This window comes from Sorex fumeus, unplaced genomic scaffold, assembly GCF_029834395.1.
Source record: "Sorex fumeus unplaced genomic scaffold, SorFum_2.1 ptg000035l, whole genome shotgun sequence".
In the NCBI taxonomy this organism is placed as follows: Eukaryota; Metazoa; Chordata; class Mammalia; order Eulipotyphla; family Soricidae; genus Sorex; species Sorex fumeus.
Window position 1 is genome coordinate 10182691 of NW_026606092.1, and position 21129 is coordinate 10203819.

A 21129-nucleotide genomic window follows, 5' to 3' on the forward strand; every position below is an offset into this window, starting at 1 on the left:
GTCTATTAAACACACATTTAAAGCAATTTACTTCAGTTAAAATCACTCATAGCTGAGCTGACTCAGATGACCAGACCCAGACATGTAAGGTACCAAATGTCTTTTTAAGAGTTATTATGTTATTTTGGAATAGTATATGACACAAAATTTAACAGCAAAACTGACCAACATTAATCGTTCTTCTACAAATAAAATGTCTTTATTATGAAATCTAGTGTATGACAGTTTTTCTCACCTGCATAGTTTTTTGTTTATTCCTAGTACAGACTCTAATGTGTGAATGGAAAGCCACACAAAAAAGAAATGCACTTGGTTTTTATATGTTGCTTAAAATTATTATGTAGACAATTACAGTTGTAATAAAAAGTAACTAAAAACTCAAAAACAGTTTCTTCAAACTTGTATTTGTTGTTATATCTTCATCATCAGGAATAATAAGCATTTATGGCTTTTGTCAAACCGACTTCCTTGAATTTTTAAAATGAGACTGTTGAATTTTTTTTATTCTCACATTCTACTTTCATTATTAATTACCTGCCACTTTATTTACTTTAAGCCTAATACAACTAGTTCAATCGCCCACTTAAACATTCATGTTCCTTCCTGTCCTTACTCAACACAATACATTAAAATACTGTATATCTAAAATAAAACGTAAAATAATATCCAAAATTAAAATATTTAATATTTTAAAATATGAAAAATAATATGTGTTTTAATGAACTCTCCTTCAATTGTCTGGGCATAGTTTGAATTTGACATGAACTTTCAGGTTCCTTATATTCATAAATATTGATTCTAGTTGATACTCGTAAAAACACCATACACACACATACGTGTTAACAGTTCTGAGATAATATCAATGGTACCACTTGTGATTGAACAAATCAACAACACAGAAGGAAAGCCCTAGACTAGGAGTCAGGAAAACATGGAGTTAGTAGACATGTACAGAACACTTCATTCCAACGAGCAAAATACACATTCTTATACAGGACACAGAGATCATTCAACAGGATTTAGATCACACTTGATTACCATTTGAGTGGCCATAAAGTCAAGAATATATAAATGATGTCAAGGAGCTTTTCAACCACAATAAAATGAGAGTAGAAATTAACTGGAAATGAAGTAAAGTCAGTTAAAAATGCACTTAAGAGTCTGATAACATACTTATTTTTGTTTTCACTATCACGACCATCCTGGTATTCGTCGATTGCCTTGAGCAGGCCCCAGTAATGTCTCCTTTGTCCTAGCCCTGAGATTTTTTAAAAAAGTGCCATATTCAAGGCTCTTTCAGAGTTAGGAGAATGAGACCCATCATTGTTACTGGTATTTGGCATATTGGGTACGCCATGGGGAGTTTGCCAGACTCTGCCGTGTGGGCAGGTTACATTCGGTAGCCTGCCGGTTTGTCCAAAGTAGGAATGAGGTAATAAGAAGTCGTGTGGACGCAAATACAGCTGCGCGCTTCCAGGAGCTGGGTTTTATAGTCTCTGGGTCTTGGCCGTTGATGGGATTACATGGCGTCAGGAGGCCAGTTGGTGAGTGTGACCCCTGCCTACTGGAATTTGGAGGATCTGGGTGGAGGATGCTCAGCCCCAATCCGAGCAGGCTTGGAGATCTCAGTCCTGGGACCCACATGCCTTTGTTCTTCTGCCAGTACCTTCATGTGTGTGGAGAGTGGTCTCAGCATGGTGGTGGCTGGTTCTGGAGGTCTTCGGCTGCCGGAGCCTTGGTCGGGGCAGGTGGGAAACTCAACCCGCTCCCCTCCAAGGGGCTTGGCGAGGACAGCCAGGCGTGGGGGCAGTATTTTTGTTTTAAATGAGGAAAATATAGGAAGAAGGCTTCTTGACATGGAATCTGAAGGCATATCTTTGGATACAGTCCTCAGAGGTGCTTTTAATGATTTGACTCCATTGACATAGAAAACTAAAATTAAAATAATCAATAAGATTATAAAAAACTGAAAAAAAATTTCAGAGAAAGGAACTTGAGCTATAATGTTTTTAATTTAGATTTTTAAAAAATATGGAATGTTTCACGGATTTGCATGTCATCCTTGCACAGGGGCCATGCTAATCTTCTATATATCTTCCAATTTTAGTTTATGTGCTGTTGAAGCAATCACTCGAGTTATAGTTTTTAAAAATGCCTACTGAGGGAAAAAGCATTTGCATACATGGTATGAGGGCTAATATCCAAGATGTATAACTCACTCACAAATATCAACAACAGAATGATAAAAAAAAACACCCTATTATCTCAGGGTTACAGAGAGTAAGTGGATAGAGTGTTTGCCTTGCACACAGCTGGCCTAGTTCTATCTCCAGGACGCTATATGGTCTCTGAAGCCCAACTAGGAATTATATCTGAGCAGAGCTAGTAATAATCCAGGAGTAAGACCAGAGCACCATCCAATGTGGCACCAAAACTAAAATAAAAAATTAATTAATTTAAAAAATTAATTAATTAAAATGACAACAAACATATAACCCCATCAAAGAATGAGGAAAGGAGATGAACAGATACTTTCCCAAAGAGGACACTGAGATGGCCAATGGACGTACAAGAAATATTTAAACGTTTATCCTCACCAATAACAAGGATAATGCAAATGAAAACAATGAGATATCATCTGACAAAGGTGAGAATGAAATGTAAGGGGGAAAAAAACCTGGAAAGAAACACTCGTGGTGAAAATGCATCCCTACCTACAAGTGGGAAAATTGGATTGACCCTCTCTGGAAAGTAGTATGGAGACTTTTCAAAAAATGAGTACAGAACTCCTATATAGCCTATTAACTCCACTCGGCATTTATTCTGCACTATAGCACTTTCCTCCCATTGTTCATTGATTTGTTTGAGCAGACACCAGTAACGTCTTCATTGTGGGACTTGCTGTTACTGTTTTTGGCATATCAAATAAGTCACGGGTAGCTTGCCAGGCTTTGTCTTGCGGGCAGGATACTCTCGGTAGCTTGCAGGGCTCTCCGAGAGGGGTGGAGGAATCAAAGCCGGGTTGGCCGCATGCAAGGCAAATGCCTTAACTGCTGTGCTATTGCTCCAGCCCGAAATTAATTCTAACACTAAAAGTTAAATTTAAAAAATATGTATGAACAAATATGTTCATAGAAGCCCTAAAATACATTAGCCAGAACATGGAAAATATTATATATATATATTTATATACTTATATATAATTATTTATCAATTAAATTATTATATATATTTATAATATATTGTGTATACACATAATTAAATGTATACCTAGAAAGAAATGATGATATCTTGGGCCAGAAAGATTGAACAGAAGGTAATGTATTTGCTTTGCATATTATTTATCCAGGTTTGATCTATGATGCCGCATATGGCCACCTGAGTACTGCCAGGAGGAATATCTGAACACAGAATTAGTAGTTAAGGCCTGAGCATTGCTGGCTGTGAAGCTACAGAGAGAAAGAGATAGAGAGAGAGAGAGAGAGAGAGAGAGAGAGAGAGACAGAGAGACAGACAGAGAGACAGAGAGACAGAGAGAGACAAAGAGAGAATATAAAATCTTGATGGGTATTGGGTAAATGATTATTCCCATTCAGTGGTCTCTTTATATTTTGCTCACTGTATCTTTTTAGGTGCAGAAGCTTCTTAGTTTAATATAGTCCCATGTTCCATTTGTTTATGTTTGTTTCAACTTGCTTGGTGAGTGGTGTTTCATCCTTAAAGATGACTTTAGTTTCAATGTCATAGAGGGTTCAGCCCACATTTTCCTTCATGTAACTTATGAATTCAGGTCTGATATTGAGGTCTTTAATTCACTTTGATCTGACTTTAGTGCCTAGTGTTAGACAGAGGTCTGAGTTAAATTTTTTTCAAGTAGCTGACCAGTTTCCCCAGCACTACCTGTTGAAGAGGCTTTTCCTTATTCCACTTCACATTTCTTGCGCCTTTATCAAAGATTAAGCAATCATATGTTTGAGAATATGTGAGAATATTCACTCTGTTCTATTGGGTCTGTGGGAGCTGTTTCTAGTCCAAGACCATGTTATTTTATTACTGCTTTGTACTAGTTTGAAGTTGGGGAAGGTGGTACTACCCACCTTCTTTTTCCCAAGTATTGCTTTAGCTAGCTATCCTTGGGGGTTTATTGTTCCATATGAATTTCAGGAGTGTTTTGTTTATTTATTTGAAAAATGTCTTTGAATTCTTATGGGGACCACATTAAATTTGTATAATGCTTTGGAGAGCATTGCCATTTTGACTATGTTAATCCTCCTGAAACTTGCGCAGGGGATGTGTCTCCATTTCCTAGTGTCCTTCTTTATTTCTTGAAGTAGTGTTTTGTAATTTCCTTTGTATAGGTCCTTCACGTCTTATTTCTTAATGTAGGAGTATTGCTAATTGTTCAGCCATTGATTAGGCTGATTGAACTGGGCATGAACTCCATCTTACTTTTTTTCCTTTTCTATAAATGTATTTATTGAATCACTGTGAGAGTAGTTACAAAGCTTTCAGGTTTAAGTCTCAGTCATAAAATGATGAAACACCTGTCCCTTCACCAGTGCCCATTTTCCAACACCAAAACCCCCAGTATATCCCCATCCCACACCCTCCCCCTACCTGTGGGACAGATGATTTCAACATTACTCTCTCTCTACTTTGATTACATTCAATATTTCTAACACCATACCCACCATTATTATTTGGGATTTTACACCAACACTCAGATCTGCCAAAAAGGCAACCATAGACAATTTGTTTACTATTGCTAGTTATGAGTAACATATGATGTCACATGGCCGCAGTAGTGGTCACGCAATTTTGGAATTTCAAAATTTTAACAATTAAATCTGAAGGTATTTGTGCCAAAATCCACAGGATTCCAAGATTTGTTTCTGAGTCTTTGGGATCATGGCTGTTAAGCCGCTTGATCAGGAGCCATTCATGGGTGGCAACTCAGGGTCTCATTGGGGCGAGTAAGAAAGTGCCAGCTCCACCTCCATCCCATGAGGCCCCACATGTCACGTCACTGTGGGTGCAAACCTGACTGTCCAATTGCCTCTGGAGGATGGTGGCCACTGAGCCACCAGGGGGAAGGCCAAGGCACAAAACGTATTCCCACTTTGGGTGGCCTGGCACTGGTAACCTACTGTTGGGACCAGACACATTTCTGCCAAAACCCACTGGGTTCTGAGATTTGTTTCTGAGTCTCTGGGATCATGGTAATCAATTTGATCAGGAAACAGAGAGGTCTTGCCTCCATTTATATAGATGAGCCAGAGGTGGTTTGTGGGTGTGTGTCTCACATACCTAACTTTTGGCCATTTACTTTCTTGGTAAACTGGATCCCAAGTTGTTGGGGTCTGCCCAAAGGCATAGCAGCAATTTTGGGGTATCTAGAAGTCTGAAGGAACCATCAGTCTTCTCATGCACTCACCTCACAGGTACAGATTGACCTGCTGGTGGCACCATACCCCAGCCTTCACTTCTTTAGCTAAGCTAATTCCAAAGTACTTGATTTTCTGAGACACTATTGTGAATGGGATTTTTTTTAATGTGTCTTTCTTCTCTTTCATTATTTATATATAGAAAAGCCATGGATGTTGGAGTGTTGATTTTGTAAGCTGTATTTTACTATAAAAACCTATTGTTTCAAGGAGCTCTATTGTAGACTTTAGGATTTTTTAAGTATAGTATCATGTCATTCGCAAATAGTGATAGCTTGACATATTCCTTTTCTATCTGGAAGTTCTTGTTATCATTTTTCTTGCCTGACTGCTATGGCAAAAACTTCCAGTACTGTACTGAATAGTATTTACCCAGTACCCATCAGATAAGGGGTTAATATTTAGGATATATAAAATGTTAGTAGAATGGTACCAGAAAAACTCCAATCCCATCAAAAAATGGGGAGAAGAAATGAACAAAATCTTCCTCAAAAAAGAAATACAAATAGCAAAAATAAACATGAAAAATACTCTACACCAATAATCATAGGGAGTTGCAAAACAAAACAACAATGAGATATCGCCACAGAGACTGGCACACATCCAAAAGAAGAAGAACAATCATTGCTGGCATGAATGTGGGGAGAAAGGGACTCTTGTTGTTGGGAAAAATGACAATAGTTCAGCCTTTTTGGAAAATAATATGGACATTCATTAAAAAACTAGAAATTGAGCTTCTATATGATCCAGAAATAGAACTTCGGGGAATATATCCTGGGATTGCAAATGCAAAAGCACAGTCCCAATGACATCTGTACTTGTATGTCATTGCAGTACTGTTTACAATAGTCAGAATTTGGAAACAATCTTTGCCCAAGAACAGATGACTTGCATTAAAGAAATTTTGTCACATCTATACAATGGAATTCTAAGCAGCTGTTAAGAAAGATGAAGTAATGAAATTTGTTTATAAGTGAATGGACATGAAAAATATCATGCTAAGCAAAAGGAGTAAGGAAGAGAGGGACAGACATAGGATGACTGCACTCATTTGTGGAATATAAAATAATATAATATGAGTTTAACACCTAAAGTCAGTAGAGACAAGGGCCAGGATGATTGCTCCATGGTTGGAAGCCTGCCTCTTGAGCTGATGAAAAAGGCAGTTGGGATAGAGAAGGGATCACTAAGTCTATGATGGTTGGAGGGATCACTCGGGATGGAAGATGTGTGCTGAAAACAGATAAAGAACCAAACATGATGGTCTCTCGGTATATGTATTGCAAACAATTATCCCCCAAAGTAGAGAGAATAAGAAGGAATTTGTCTGTCATAGATATAGGAGGTGAGGTGGGGTGGGTGGTAAGAGGGATACTGGGACATTGGTGGTGGAAAATGCACACTGGTGGAGGGAAGGTGCTTGATCATTGAAAGGCTGAAATTCAATCATGAAAGCTTTGTAACTGTGTCCCACAGTGTTTCATTAAAAAAATCTTGAATTTTACTGCAACTTAGTTGGAACTAGAGTGAATTATGTTAAGTGAAATAAGAAATAAAAAAGCAAAAAGCAGAAGTTCCCAGTCTATGGCATATGCATAAACAACTAAAATAAAAAACAGTAATAAATAAGGGCAAATCTTTGGCCTTCAGTTTCAGAACTGAAATCACCAAGCAGTTCAAGGGGCATGAAGGAAGAGGTAACTAGAAATAAAATAAGAAGATTGGTGGGGTTTGGGCCTTGGTCACTTAGGGTAGTGGTGAAAGTGCAATATTCCAGTTCATTCAAACCATAAAATATAACACTATCATAACCACTTTAATTAAAACTACAGAATAACTTAAGGCAGGTAACTTAATTTCTTGGTGATTGAAAAATTCAAAAGAGAAAGCATCCTTGAGAGTGTAAAGAGTGTATAAAGGTTGGGGAAGAAAAATAAACCTGAATGTATAAATGTGTTTTGGTACTTACATTTGACCAGAAGCCAGAATCTTTTACCTTTGAGGTAGAATGGTAAAGAGCAGCTGTGCTCGCAGTAACTTTTTGAAACTCTAATTTAAAGTATTGTTTGTTGAGACAAGAAAGCCAAGGCAACAACATGGGTTAATGGGCAGTTTTAAGCAGAAAGAGTGAAGAGAGGGAAATTGAATGAAGTCATCTGCTCTAAATTGTAACCGTTTAGTGAGGAAATTTCTATAGCATTCTCACTTCACAGGAAAATATGAGTGTCTGCACAGTGGACAGAAGGACAGCCAGAGAGTATCTGCCAAAAACTGGACTGGATTAATTCCTATTTAAAAATGGGACTTTTTTGTATTAGGTTTTTTAAAAGGGCCAGAAAATTTCAGATAAATCAAACTCTGGGAAGGGAGATCTGGCAGCAAGTATTGAAGAAATTATGGAAGAAAGAAATCTCAAAAGAGTTCTGCAAAAAAAACAAAACTGTCTCTTGTCTTTTGAATGTCTTTAATTGTAAAATGATAAAAGTGCCATTTATTTTTAAGCCTAATTTGAATATTGGAGTGAAGTACTAAAGACTGAGAATTTGTTAGCACCTAGCTTGGTGAACTGCACTTAGTGGTTTCTAAGTAACTGAACATAAAAGAAAGGACCCTACATTTATATATAATAATTTATTAACACTCTCTTTGTTATCTCTTAAATCTAAGTATTGTATTGTTCTTTTCTGCTTTTACAGAGCACACTGCAATAATTCCCAACACTGGACTCTTTCCAATTTAATTTTTATTTATTCTGTTTCAGGTTTAACTGTCCTGCTAAAGAAAAACAATGACAAAATTGTTATCTTAGTTCATTATATATATATATATATATATATATATACACATATATACAATTCTTTCATCATGTCAGAATCTTTCTGAAAATCAATAATAGCTTTCATCTGATTATAAAATCAAAGTCTAGCTTTTCTGCCTGTTCTATGTACTGTACATAATTAGAATATAGATCATCATCAATATAAGTTCACCAAAAATATGTATTGAGTAATCATTATATATCAAACTTTCTTCTTTTTCTTGAGGGGAGAAAGGGAGGTGGGTCACACTCCACAGTGCTCAGGGCTTACTCAAGACTCTGTGCTCAAGGATAACTCCTTGAAGGCTCAGAGAACCATCAAATCTGTGGTTAGCTAGTACAAGGAAAGTGTCCTAGACACTTGCACTGATGTTCCATCCCATGAAATACTCTTCTAGGGAGCTGGAGAGATTCCAACACTCTCAACTGATCCAATTATCTTTAGCCCATTAGAAGGTAAGACACATGTCTTGCATGTGGCTAAACCAGGTTGGATATCTTACACCACTATGGTTCCCTGAGCACTTTCAGAACAAATCCTTCAGCACAGAGTCATGAGTGAGCACTGAGCACAGCCTGGTGTTTCCCCAAAACAAACAAAAATACCCCAAAACAATGCTCCTAAGAGTTGAAGATACAACAATGAACAAAACGTATAGAGATATGTATTCAATGAAACATAATCTACTGGGGAAATCTGCTAAAGATAAATAAGAAAACAGGCATGATATTTAGTTTTAAAAAGAAAACATAGCGATGAAGTGATAGTACAGTAGCTAAGGTGTTTGGCTTGCATATAGCCTACCTGGATTCAATTCTTGGCACCCCATACAGTCCATTGAAGCCCACCAGAAGTGATCCTTGAGTGTAGAGCCAGGAGTAAGTCTTGAGTAAGTCTTAAAGCTTTTAAAAATAATAATAAAAAAACATAATGCAGAGATAAAAGAAAGAATGTATCATACAGATGTCTATAACTTTATATAATGTGGGAAATTCCTCTTACGGATGAAATTAAAGAGAAAGTGGCATCTGAGTAATGACCTTCAAGGTAAGGGAACAATTCTTGTGAATATTTAATGATGAATACCCACAAACTACTGAGGTGGGAAGAAACAACCCAAGAAAAGGGAAGTGCAGAAGTCACCTCCCTAAAACGACAGAACTATTATTGCACTCCAGTGATGACCTATACCTGAAACTGAAAAAGGAGGTAAGCAATAACAATGAGTGATGGAAAGGCTATGGGATGATAGATCATATAGAGCTTTGGATAGCTTTAAAGGGATCTGGGCTCTTAAAGGGAAAGAGAAACAAACTTCAGCACAAACTGACATTCTAATACAGTCATCCTGGCTGCAACATTGATCAGAAATGGGAGAATACCAAATAAAAACCAAGAATATGACACAAAATTAAGTAAAAATGCTCAGTAGGTTAATGTAATATACTTCAGATGAAAATGTTGGTAGCTTTAATTAATATTGCAGTGGTTGATGATGAGAGATGCAAATATTTTCATTTCACGGATATGTCAGATGTGAATTGCATGGATCCACTGAGACGCCAAGGTCTCCCATGAGAACAAGGAAGATGGAGTTTCCACTTTCTAAAGAGCTACAAAAAACAGATTGCTTTATGGGAACTAACTGCTATTGAGTTTTGAATTGTTTATATTTCAGGCAAGTGTTAGACATCCAAATGAACATATTAAGAATACCATAAGATATTCAATATTGAATATCAAAAAACATGGTCTCATCTAAGTTAAGTAAGTAAAGTAAGTAAAGGCCCTCCCGTTGATCATCGATTTGCTCGAGCAGGCCCAGTAACGTCTCCGTTGGAGACTTTGTTGTTACTGTGTCTGGCATATCGAATACTCTCGGTAGCTTGCCGGGCTCTCGGAGAGGGGCGGAGGAATCGAACTCGTGTCGGCCATGTTGGCCGCTTGTAAGGCGAACGCCCTACCCGCTGTGCTATCGCTCCAGGTCTCATCTAAAGATTAAGAAAATACTTAATATGAGGAGACAAGGGCTGGAGTGATAGCACAGTGGGTAGGGCATTTGCCTTGCACGTGGCCAACTCAGGTTCCATTCCCAGCATCCCATATGGTCCCCTGAGGACCCCCAGGAGTAATTCCTGAGTGCAGAGCCAGGCGTAATCCCTGTGCATTGCTGGGTGTGACCCAAAAAGCAAAAAAAAAAAAAAGGAGACAACATAATATGATCAAATAAGTGAATGCAAATAGAAATACACTGGGAATTATATACACACATATAATATGCATATTGTTATAATATGTATATGTATTATGCATTTATGTAATGTACTGTAGCACTGTAGTACTGTCCTCCCATTGTTCATTGATTTGTTCAAGCGGGCACCAGTAACATCTCCATTTTGAGACTCATTGTTACTATGTTTGGCATATCAAATATACCACAGGGAGCTTGCCAGGGTCTGCCGTGTGGGCACGATACTCTTGGTAGGTTTCTGAGCTCTCAGAGAGGGATGAAGGAATCGAACTCAGGTTGGCTCTGTGCAAGGCAAATGCTCTACCCGCTTTGCTATTGCTCCAGCCCATATAATGTACATAAAGATATATATGTATATGACATGTATATATACGTATATATATTCTTGAGTTTAGTGAGAAGAAAGGACACAAAAAGAACAGCAAAAGAAAGGAAACTTGCAATAGAAGTGTGTGCTTTGGAAACAAAGTACCTTGTGAAGTAGTGAACAAGTGAAATATTTTATTAAAAAATTTAATACTGATTTAAAAGATTACACCAATAGCTCAGTAAATCTGAAAACTGAGTATTTAATGTAATAAGATGAGCATGAATTATGAGGCAAGAGAATTTTTGTTGGTATGGGTGGAGAGCGAAAGGTAAGACAATTCAGAGGAGGAGAGTATGCCCATTGAGTAAGCGTAGTCAACTCTTAAGATTTCTTCTAAGATCAGCACAAGACAAGGCTGTCCACTCATGCCACTGGTACTCAATGTAGTATTGGACATTTTTAACACAACAAAACAGAGATCTTAAGATAGGAAAAGAGGTCTACACTTAAGAAAATCCTGACTATCAAAAAAAGCTTTGAGGAGCAATGTGCACGGTAAAGTGGAAGGCTACAAAATCAACGTGCTAAAATCTATAGAATCTCAATATTGTTAACAATAAAATAAAAACAAAAATAAAATAAAATAAAAATTTGCTGCTATATAAATAGCTATGGATGGTGTCCTGCTGCATGAAGTTAGCCAGAGGGAGCAGGCCAGATAAGAGAATCTCTCTCATATAGGGGCTATAAAGAAACACAGTAAGGGAAAAAGAAATGGCAAAGAACGTGAGAACTAGTCTACAGAATATAGCTTAATTCTGTGGTGAGAAAATGGCTAGAAGAGGTAGTTTTATTGAGAAGTCCATAGGTCATGTAGATATATTAATTTAATGACTGGTGCATATTAAAAGTTCAGGAACCAGAGCGGCAGCACTTACCTTGCAGCTAACTGGGATTTGATCCTGGGCATCCCATATGGTACCCCAGACCCACCCAGAATGATCCCTGAGTACAGAGTGAGGATTAAGTCCTGAGAATACTATCTGTGATCCACAAACAGACAAAAAAAATTTCAACAAATGTTGATTACTAGTTATATTTACTCTAATTATGGGAATTATTAATCAAGTATCTTATGATTTGTTCACGGGGGAAATCTTTCTCTAATAAGTATGTTATTTATATAAGCCAATTAAGGGCACAAATGGAAGGATAGTTTTGTTTTCGAATTTTTCACAAAATACATGAATGAATATAAAACTAAATTTTATGAAATAAAATTGTAAAAATTAACGCTTTACATGGTAAATGTTAAAATAATCATATAATGTTGAATCTTTTCATTTAATTTTCTTAACACCCATTTTAGAAAATTGACTCCCATTAAATATAATCAAATAATTCCATATGATATTTTAGTAAAAATGACTCTATCTAGATCTGTACTTTGTTATAACACACAAGGAGAAGCACATAGAAGGGGCAAAACAAATTCCTCATTAGGAGAAAAATAATGCAAGATTATAAGAACTTATGAAAAAATATTATACGTATAGTTACAAATTTATATGTGCTATATATTTATATGCAACTATATAAAGTCAAATAATGTATTCAGTATAAAATATACACGTACATATAGATTTAGTTATGCACACAGATATTTTCCTAAAATTACTTCCATATATGTTTTATATATTTCAGCTTGAAATTCAGTAAACACAATAATATTAACATATTTTAACTATTGTATTTAATAGATTTCAAAGTAACTATATTATATAGTAATACAGCCATATTATATATTAAAATTCACATCTGAAACTTTTATCATTTATGTTACAAATACTATTTAGAAAATGTAAAAACTTCCACATAATTACTTTGCATTTTCATAAGAAAATTAATTACCATAAAAAGGAGAATTTTAGGCACGTCATCCCCATCTACAAATTCAGTATATTAACAATAAAAATTTTCTTAGCAAAATAACATAAGTTGGCATTAAGAGATTTAGCTTTCCTGACTTAATATTCATATGTGCACACATTATGTTTGTCCTAGGAAAGAACAGTGAAGGAGAACTGCATACAGAGTCAAGTTTTTCTTCCACAATTAGATCACTTAATCACTTAATCACTTACTCCCCGTTATTCATTGATTTACTCGAGCGGGTACCAGTAACGTCTCCATTCATCCCGGTTGTGTGCTAGCGTAGCCCAATGGCATCTGTTCGTTCTAGGAACATGCAGAGCCTCAAACCGATCATTCAGGGTCTTGATGAAGAAGTCTGACCATCTTGTAGGTGGGCGACCACGTGATCTTTTGATGTCCCGTGGAATCCAATCAGTAATGGCTCTAGTCCAGCGGTTATCTGTAAACCTCATTACGTGTCCAGCCCATCTGATTTTTGATGCCTTGGCAAATGAGACAGAGTCCCTGATTCTTGACAATTGACGGAGATCAGAACTCCGGATTCTGTCTCTCATTTGAGTGAATCGTGATATTCCAAGCATAACTCTTTCGATTCCTCTTTGAGAGACCCGAATAGCGTTCTCATCCTGTTTTCGTAGGGCCCAGGTTTCTGAGGCATATGTTAATGCAGGAAGAACAGTGGAATCAAAGAGATGTGCTCGTAGCTGGAGGTTCTTTGTCCTCTTAGTTATTTCTTCAACGCTCTTGAAGGCATTCCAAGCCACTCTCTTTCTCCTGCCCAACTCAGGTGCCAGGTCATTCATCATGTTGACTTCTTGACCTAGGTACACATAACTGTTGCATTCAGAGATAGTGGTTCCATTGAGAGCTAATGGAGCATCAGGAACAAGGCTGTTTCTCATAAACATTGTCTTCGTAAGGTTCAGCTGTAGTCTGACCTTTCCACATTCACGGTCGAAGTCAGTCAGCATTTGTGCTGCTTGGCTGATGTTTGCTGTTATTAGAACGATGTCATCAGCAAAGCGGAGGTGGTTTAGTCGCCGACCATTTATCTTCACTCCCATGCTTTCCCATTCCAGTCATCACATGATGTTCTCGAGGGTGGCACTGAAGAGTTTTGGTGAAATGGTATCACCCTGCCGAATCCCTCTCTTGACATGGATGATTACTTCTTTGTAGAATGGTGAGATGCTGGTAGTGAATTCGTAATAGAGCTTATGAAGGATCCTGATGTATTGAGTGTGTAGGCCCTGATTGGCTAGGGCTTCTATGACAGCTTCTGTCTCAACAGAATCAAAGGCCTTCTTTAAATCAATGAACGTTAGACAGAGCGGCATCTTGAACTCCTGAGAAACCTCAATGAGCTTAGTAATCGTGTGGATATGGTCGATGGTACTGAATCCTTTTTGGAATCCGGCTTGTTCACATGGTTGTCCTTCAACTAGTGTTCTGCTGATCCTATTCAGGATGACTCTAGTGAACAGTTTGTAGATGACAGACAATAGGCAGATTGGGCGTTAGTTGCCAATGTTGAGGATTTCTCCCTTCTTGTATAGTAGTACAGTCCTGCTGGTTTTCCACTGGGATGGAACCTTGCATTCAGACAGGTAGCGTGTGAAGAGCTGAGCCAGTGTATTGATGAGTACTAATGGTAAGTTCTTCAGGTATTCAGGTCTGATCTTGTCTGGGGCAGGTGCTCTTTGTTTCTTTACCAACGAGATGGCATGTTGGATTTCGGAAGGGAGAACATTGGGAACGACATACCCATCATGTGGAATGTGGGATGTGGGCAAGTGGACGTGGATATTAAAGATATCTGAGTAGAAGTCATGAATAATCTTCTCCACTGCCCTCCTGGAAGATGTGATAGATCCATCAGGATGTCAGAGGGCAGTCATCTTGGTCTTGTAGTTGGTGAAGGACAGGCAGTTATTGCGAATGCTTTTCCCAGCTTCTGCCGCATCTACCAGCACTGCTGCACTCCTGTTTTTGAGGTCATCCTTGATGGCTTCTCTGCATTTTTTTGCCAGCTCAGACGTTCACTTGTGGTTGCCTGAGGCATGTGCCAAGCCACGTTGGCGAGTAAGTTCAAGAGTGTTCGAAGAAAGGTGGTTTTTTGTGGTTATCTCTCTCTTGGCATTCCTCACACAATCATGGAGGTGCTGAATCATTCGATCGTATTCCTCATCAACGTCAATGACAGCATCTTCCCATGTTGCCGCAACAGAGCCAAAGAGCTCCCAGTTGGTGGTCGTTCTGGGAATCCTCTTCTTAAACTTTGCATTCTTTTCTCCTCATTCTGTGAGGTAGAATTTTGGACGAAGGAGACAGTGGTCTGATCCCGTTTGGAACTTTGGGACAACAGCAACATCGGTTAGGCAAAACTGCCGATTGAATATGATGTGGTCTATTTCATTGTGGAACCGTCCACCGGGAGACTCCCATGTCCAACGTTTAGATTCAGCCTTTTGGAACTGTGAGTTACCATGGAAAGTCTTGGTTGACATGATGAACTCAGACAGTCTGTCACCCTGTTCGTTCCATTCTAGGCCATGGGTCCCGATGTGGAGTTCATTGGCTGATCTTCTTGGTCCTATCTTGGCATTAAAATCACCGACGATGATTTTGTAGAAGGTGTGATCTTCTTTATAGAACTTCTCCAGCTCCATGCAGAACTTCTCAATTTCTCTTTCACCATAACTGGTAGTTGGTGCATAGACAACAAAGATAGAAACTGCCGTCAGTGAGCCACACCTATTCAAGTGTAATCGTCCGATTCGGGTTGTTAGGCATTCGAATGAATCAATGCTCATGGCTAAGTTTGTGTTGACAAGGATACCGACACCACTGACGCCTCTTTTATCACATGTTCCAAGGAACAGTTCTACTCCAGTGTCAAAAATGGCGTGATGTGATTGATGTCTTCTCGTTTCGGTCAGACCAATGATGTTGTACTTGATCTTTCGCGCTTGTACCATCAGGTCCTTAATGGATGCATCAGATGCCAGCATACGAGCATTAAAAGTACAGACAATCATTTTTGTCTTTCTTCGTTTTGGCAGCGTATTTCTGCCTTGGGATTTTATCAGCCTCTTCTTCCACATCCTTCTCGACTCTGCCGTATTCAGGGTCAGGGGAATGAGATCCATTTTTTTTACTGGATTTGGCATATCAATTTGGTCTATTTGGCATAGACCACGGATAGCTTGCCAGGCTCTGCCTTGTGGGTGGGATATTTAAGGTACCCTGAAAACTTAGAGAAATGTAAATAAATAGTTGCGCGGCTGCAAATGCGACTGCGCGCTCCCAGGAACTTGGTGTGATAATCTCTGGATCCTGGCCGTTGTTGGGGTTACATGGCAGTTGGTGGGTGTAACTGTCTAGCTACTGACAGGTCCAGTCCCAAACCGTGCAAGCTTGGAGATCTCAGCCCCGGGTCCCACACACCTGGGTTCCTCTGTCAGTTCTTTTATGCGTGAGGCTCATCCAAGTGTGTGGAGAGTGGTCCCAGCATGGCTTTGTCTGGGGCCTGGAGGTCTTCAGCTGTTGGGCCCTGGTGCGGACAATCAGGCACAGGGTAGGAGACTCTGCCTTGTGCTCTCCCGGGAGCTTGGTGTGATAATCTCTGGATCCTGGTCGTTGTTGGGGTTACACGGCAGTTGATGGGTGTAACTGTCTAGCTACTGACAGGTCCAGTCCCAAACTGTGCAGGCTTGGAGATCTCAGCCCTGGGTCCCACACACCTGGGTTCCTCTGCCAGTTCTTTTATGCATGAGACTCATCCAAGTGTGTGGAGAGTGGTCCCAGCATGGCCTTGGCTGGGGCCTGGAGGTCTTCAGCTGTTGGGCCCTGGTGAGAACAGTCAGGCACAGGGTAGGAGACTCTAATATATCACAATTGGATATATTTTAAAATTATATAGTACTTGAATTTGTTTTCAAATATTTGTTTAAAAACTTTACTTTTTAAATGAGATTTTCATTCCTTTGATGAGTTAGAAAACAACTAGCCATTTTAATAAGAGAGCTAAATATCAAGGTCCAATTGTAGAATTATGAGTATGGCATAATTCTACGGAGAGAATATAAGGGCAAGAATGCTTGTCTTGCATGCTGCCAACTCCAGCTGGAGTCCTGGAATTGCATGATTCCCCAAGTACTGCCTGGATCAAACCCCTAAGTACAGAGCTTGAAATAATCCCAAAGTACCACTAGTTGTGGCTCAATATTTCCCCTTTAATTTTTAATTTGTTTTTTCCAAATATGTTCACATGGTGAAGATAAATGTAGATTCCAAATATAATATAAAATATGTATACTAATTGAATTTCTTATCACTATTACATATTTTTGCTTTTATAATTATGATAATTTGTATATGCTAGAGAAAGCTTTGCCTATGAAGATAGCAATAGATTTCTACACTTTGATTTGTCTAATGTGCTTATGAAAGGAAATGATTTTAATATCTGAATTAAAGTATTTAAGTATGTGTGTATATGCATGTGTGTCTATGCAATTAGAAATGTCAATAATCTCCACATCACCCATCACCAATATATATATACATATATATACACACATATATGTATATATACATATATAATATGTATGTATATGGGGGGGCGGTTAGTTTACCCTTGCCATTACTCAAAATCTAGTACCTTGTCAGGGATCACTCCTAGTAGTGCTTGAGGGATCAAGCCAAGGCTGGAACTGGAATCAGTTGCATGTAAGGCAAGCACTTTAACCCTTTCTCCAGTCCCATCCAGCCCCACTGGAAACTTTTATCATCATTTTATTCCTATTTACTCTTCATTAATTATCAATTCTGAAATGTCATTTCAAAATATCTCTAGTTTTTTTTATGTCTAGATTGTTTTATCTCTGGATTATCTCTAGATTGTTTTACTCCTGCTTATTTGATTCACATTTACAAAAAATATTCACACACATTAACCCACACAGTTATATTTGAAAATCTAAGCACATGCTTATACATCCTGACATGATCCTGAATTTGTTGTCTATCTTCCACTTCATCTTAATTTATCACCACTCATTGCTTTATATTTCTATGGCAACCATCCTAGACAAGTTCCTTATCTTGGACCCTGATAAGAATGTGGTCAGAATATTATATCTAAAGTACAGTACTGAATACTGTTGAATTCAGGATTCTTCTACCTGTAATATATTCTATACAAAACTGCAGGAATACATCTTCCATACACCATGTTTTTGAGAGTTTTCATTGTTATAGGCATATGATCCATAATGAACAAGTAAAGTATTCCAAGGGTTTGTTTTCATTATTCATTTGCCTTCTTAAGAATTTACATTTAAGTTAAATAAGAGTTTGTCCTTTGCAGTTTCTAATAAATAAGGCAAATATAATTTTAATATAAAATCACTATGGAAATCATCTTTAATTTTTCTACTCAAATAATTTAGCATATAACAATCCTATATACTATATATTTCTGTATATACTGTCATGATTGCTGTTTCATTATATTTCCATTTTATGTTACTCATATTTTGATTTTTTTATTTGTATCAGAAATAATTATTTTTAATTGTAAAAAGATCCATAGAAATAAAATGTGGTAGATTCTGTTCTAAAATTATTTTCAAAAAAGTCAAAAGCAAGTTATCAGGATAAAAACAAATACCAAATGATCTCATAGATACATGGTTTATAAAGAAAATAATTCCAGGTAAGAAATAATGTCCAATAATAATGAATACCACTGTAGCACTGTCCTCCTGTTGTTCATCGATTTGCTCAAGTGGGCCCAGTAATGTCTTCATTGTGAGACTTCTTGTTGCTGTGTTTGGCATATTGAATACGTCACAGGTAGCTTGCCAGGCTTTGCCATGCTGGTGAGATACTCTCGGTAGCTTGCTGGGCTCTCCAAGAGGGCTAGCCGCACGCAAGGCAAACACCCTACCTCTGTGCTATTGCTCCAGCCCAATAATGAATAATATTAGTGAAATTTACTACTAATAATAGTGAAAACAAAATAATAATGAAAACAAACCCTTGGAATACTTTACTTGTTCATTATGGATCATATGCCTATAACAATGAAAACTCTCAAAAACATGGTGTATGGAAGATATATTCCTGCAGTTTTGTATAGAATATATTACAGGTAGAAGAAACCTGAATTCAACAGTATTCAGTACTGTATTTTAGATATAATATTCTGACCACATTCTTATCAGGGTCCAAGATAAGGAACTTGTCTAGGATGGTTTATCAGTGATAAACCAAAATATATATCAGGTTCATAAGATGTACCTGTTCAAAATAGAGCTACCTTTCTTTCCAATATTCCTGTCTTCCAAATGGAAAGTATTCTCCTTATTGTCTAAGCATGGAACTATATCCACTGACCCTATAAATCAAACAATTAAAAGTTTTTGTTCACCTCATTTTCACAATAATGGATATTCTAAATCCATATTCCATTTACTATACTTTGGGAGATATTTTATATTTCACAGTCATAATGTTCTATTATTAGAAAATTGTGTCACTTAGTTGTCATGGGTGCATGATTATAACTGAAAATAACAAGTATATAAACAATAGGTAAAGGTAAAGGTAAAATCCCTCCTGTTGATCATCGATTTGCTCGAGCAGGCCCAGTAACGTCTCCATTGGAGAGTTTGTTGTTACTGTGTTTGGCATATCGAATATGTGACGGGGAGCTTGCCAGGCTCTGCTGTGCGGGCGAGATACTCTCGGTAGCTTGCCGGGCTCTCCGAGAGGGGCGGAGGAATTGAACTCGGGTCGGCCATGTTGGCTGCGTGCAAGGCAAACGCCCTACCTCTGTGCTATCGCTCCAGCCATTTTAAAAATACTGAGGCTGTAAATGAAAACATTACTTGAAATTCTGCGTAAAACACACTCAAATATTTCAAGGAGTAATTTATAGTTTAAACTAAATGTATTTTACCTCTTTGATTAGACTGATTTTTGAAAGTAATAAAAGAGAACACAAGGATATAAAATTATATTCCTGGTTTATGAGTTGGAAGAATCTACATTGGTAAAGTTACCATCCTTCAAAGTAATTTATATATGCAGCACAATCCTAACAGAATTCCCAAGGCAGTCAAGGACACAGAAAGTATCTGAAATTTGAATGGAACCATAAAACTCCCAGAATAATCAAAGCAATTCTTCAAAAAAAAAAAAAAAAAGGATGGGAGGCATTGCATTCCCAGACTTTAAGTTGTACTACAAAACTATAGTAATTAAAACTACAGAGACTAGAATAAAGAGGACTCATTCAATGTAATAGGATAAACACTTAAATGTATGGATAGGTAATTTATGACAAAGAGGCTAGGTATGAATTGGAGCAAAAAAGAGCTTCTTCTAATGTTCCTAGGTAAATTGGTTAATCACATGCTAAAAACTGAAATCAAATTCCTATCTCATACGACATACAAAGGTCACTAAAAAATGGATTAAAGTGGCTAGAGAGATAAGACAGTAGGTAAAGCACTTGACTTGCACAAGGCTGACCCTAGTTCAATTCCTATCATCCCATTAGATCCACCAAGGCCCTCTCTGATAAACAAGCAAAAATGAAATTGTGCACATTGTCACAATTAGGTTAGTTCTGGGGAGTGTACAAAACCAGAGAAGTAAGCCCAGGGCACTTCCAGGTGTGGCCCATAAACAAAGAGGAATAACAAAATTCTAAAATGGTTTAAAGAGATTAATAATAAGCCTGTTGTCTATAAAAATCATTGAGAAAAATTCATAGGAGGAAGTTTCTCCAAGATCCTGACCACCAGAGGAACTTCAATGATATGACCATGGCCACACACACACATAAAAAGGCAGAAATAAACGGGACAGCTTCAAACTTAAAAGCTTTAACACTATAAAACAAATGATGCCTAAAATAAAATGACACTCCACTGAATAGGAAAAAATATTCACAACTCACCCATCAGACAAAATGGAATTAGCCAAAGTATATAAAACACTCTCAAATGCAGAAAAATTACTAACAAAAATGATGTGAGAGGTCTGAGAAAAAGTACAGGCAGTAAGTCCTTGTGTGTGGTCAATGCCAGTTTGATTTCTGGTAACACTTATGGTCCCTCCACACCTACCTCTAGGGGCAACATATAAGCACAGAAGTAGGAGTAAGGCCTAAACACTGCTGCTGTGGTCCAAAAGACAAAACCAGAAAGAATAAGATAAATAAGCTACAGAGAGTATCTCACCCTCACGGCAAAGTCTGGCAAGCTACCATGATGTATTCGATATGCCAAACACAGTAACAAGTCTCACAATGGAGGCATTACTGGACCCGCTTGAGTAAATCGATTAATAAGGGGA

At 37.8% G+C, this 21129-nt stretch overlaps 1 protein-coding gene and 1 non-coding gene across 2 annotated transcripts in view; both read right to left on the reverse strand.

Moving 5' to 3' along the window:
• Nucleotides 1-21129, reverse strand: part of GALNT13 (polypeptide N-acetylgalactosaminyltransferase 13) — a 687813-nt gene that overhangs the window by 396899 nt on the left and 269785 nt on the right.
• Nucleotides 2026-2131, reverse strand: LOC130027057 (U6 spliceosomal RNA). The gene has a single exon (XR_008792995.1). It is a non-coding gene; the product is annotated as a U6 spliceosomal RNA (small nuclear RNA).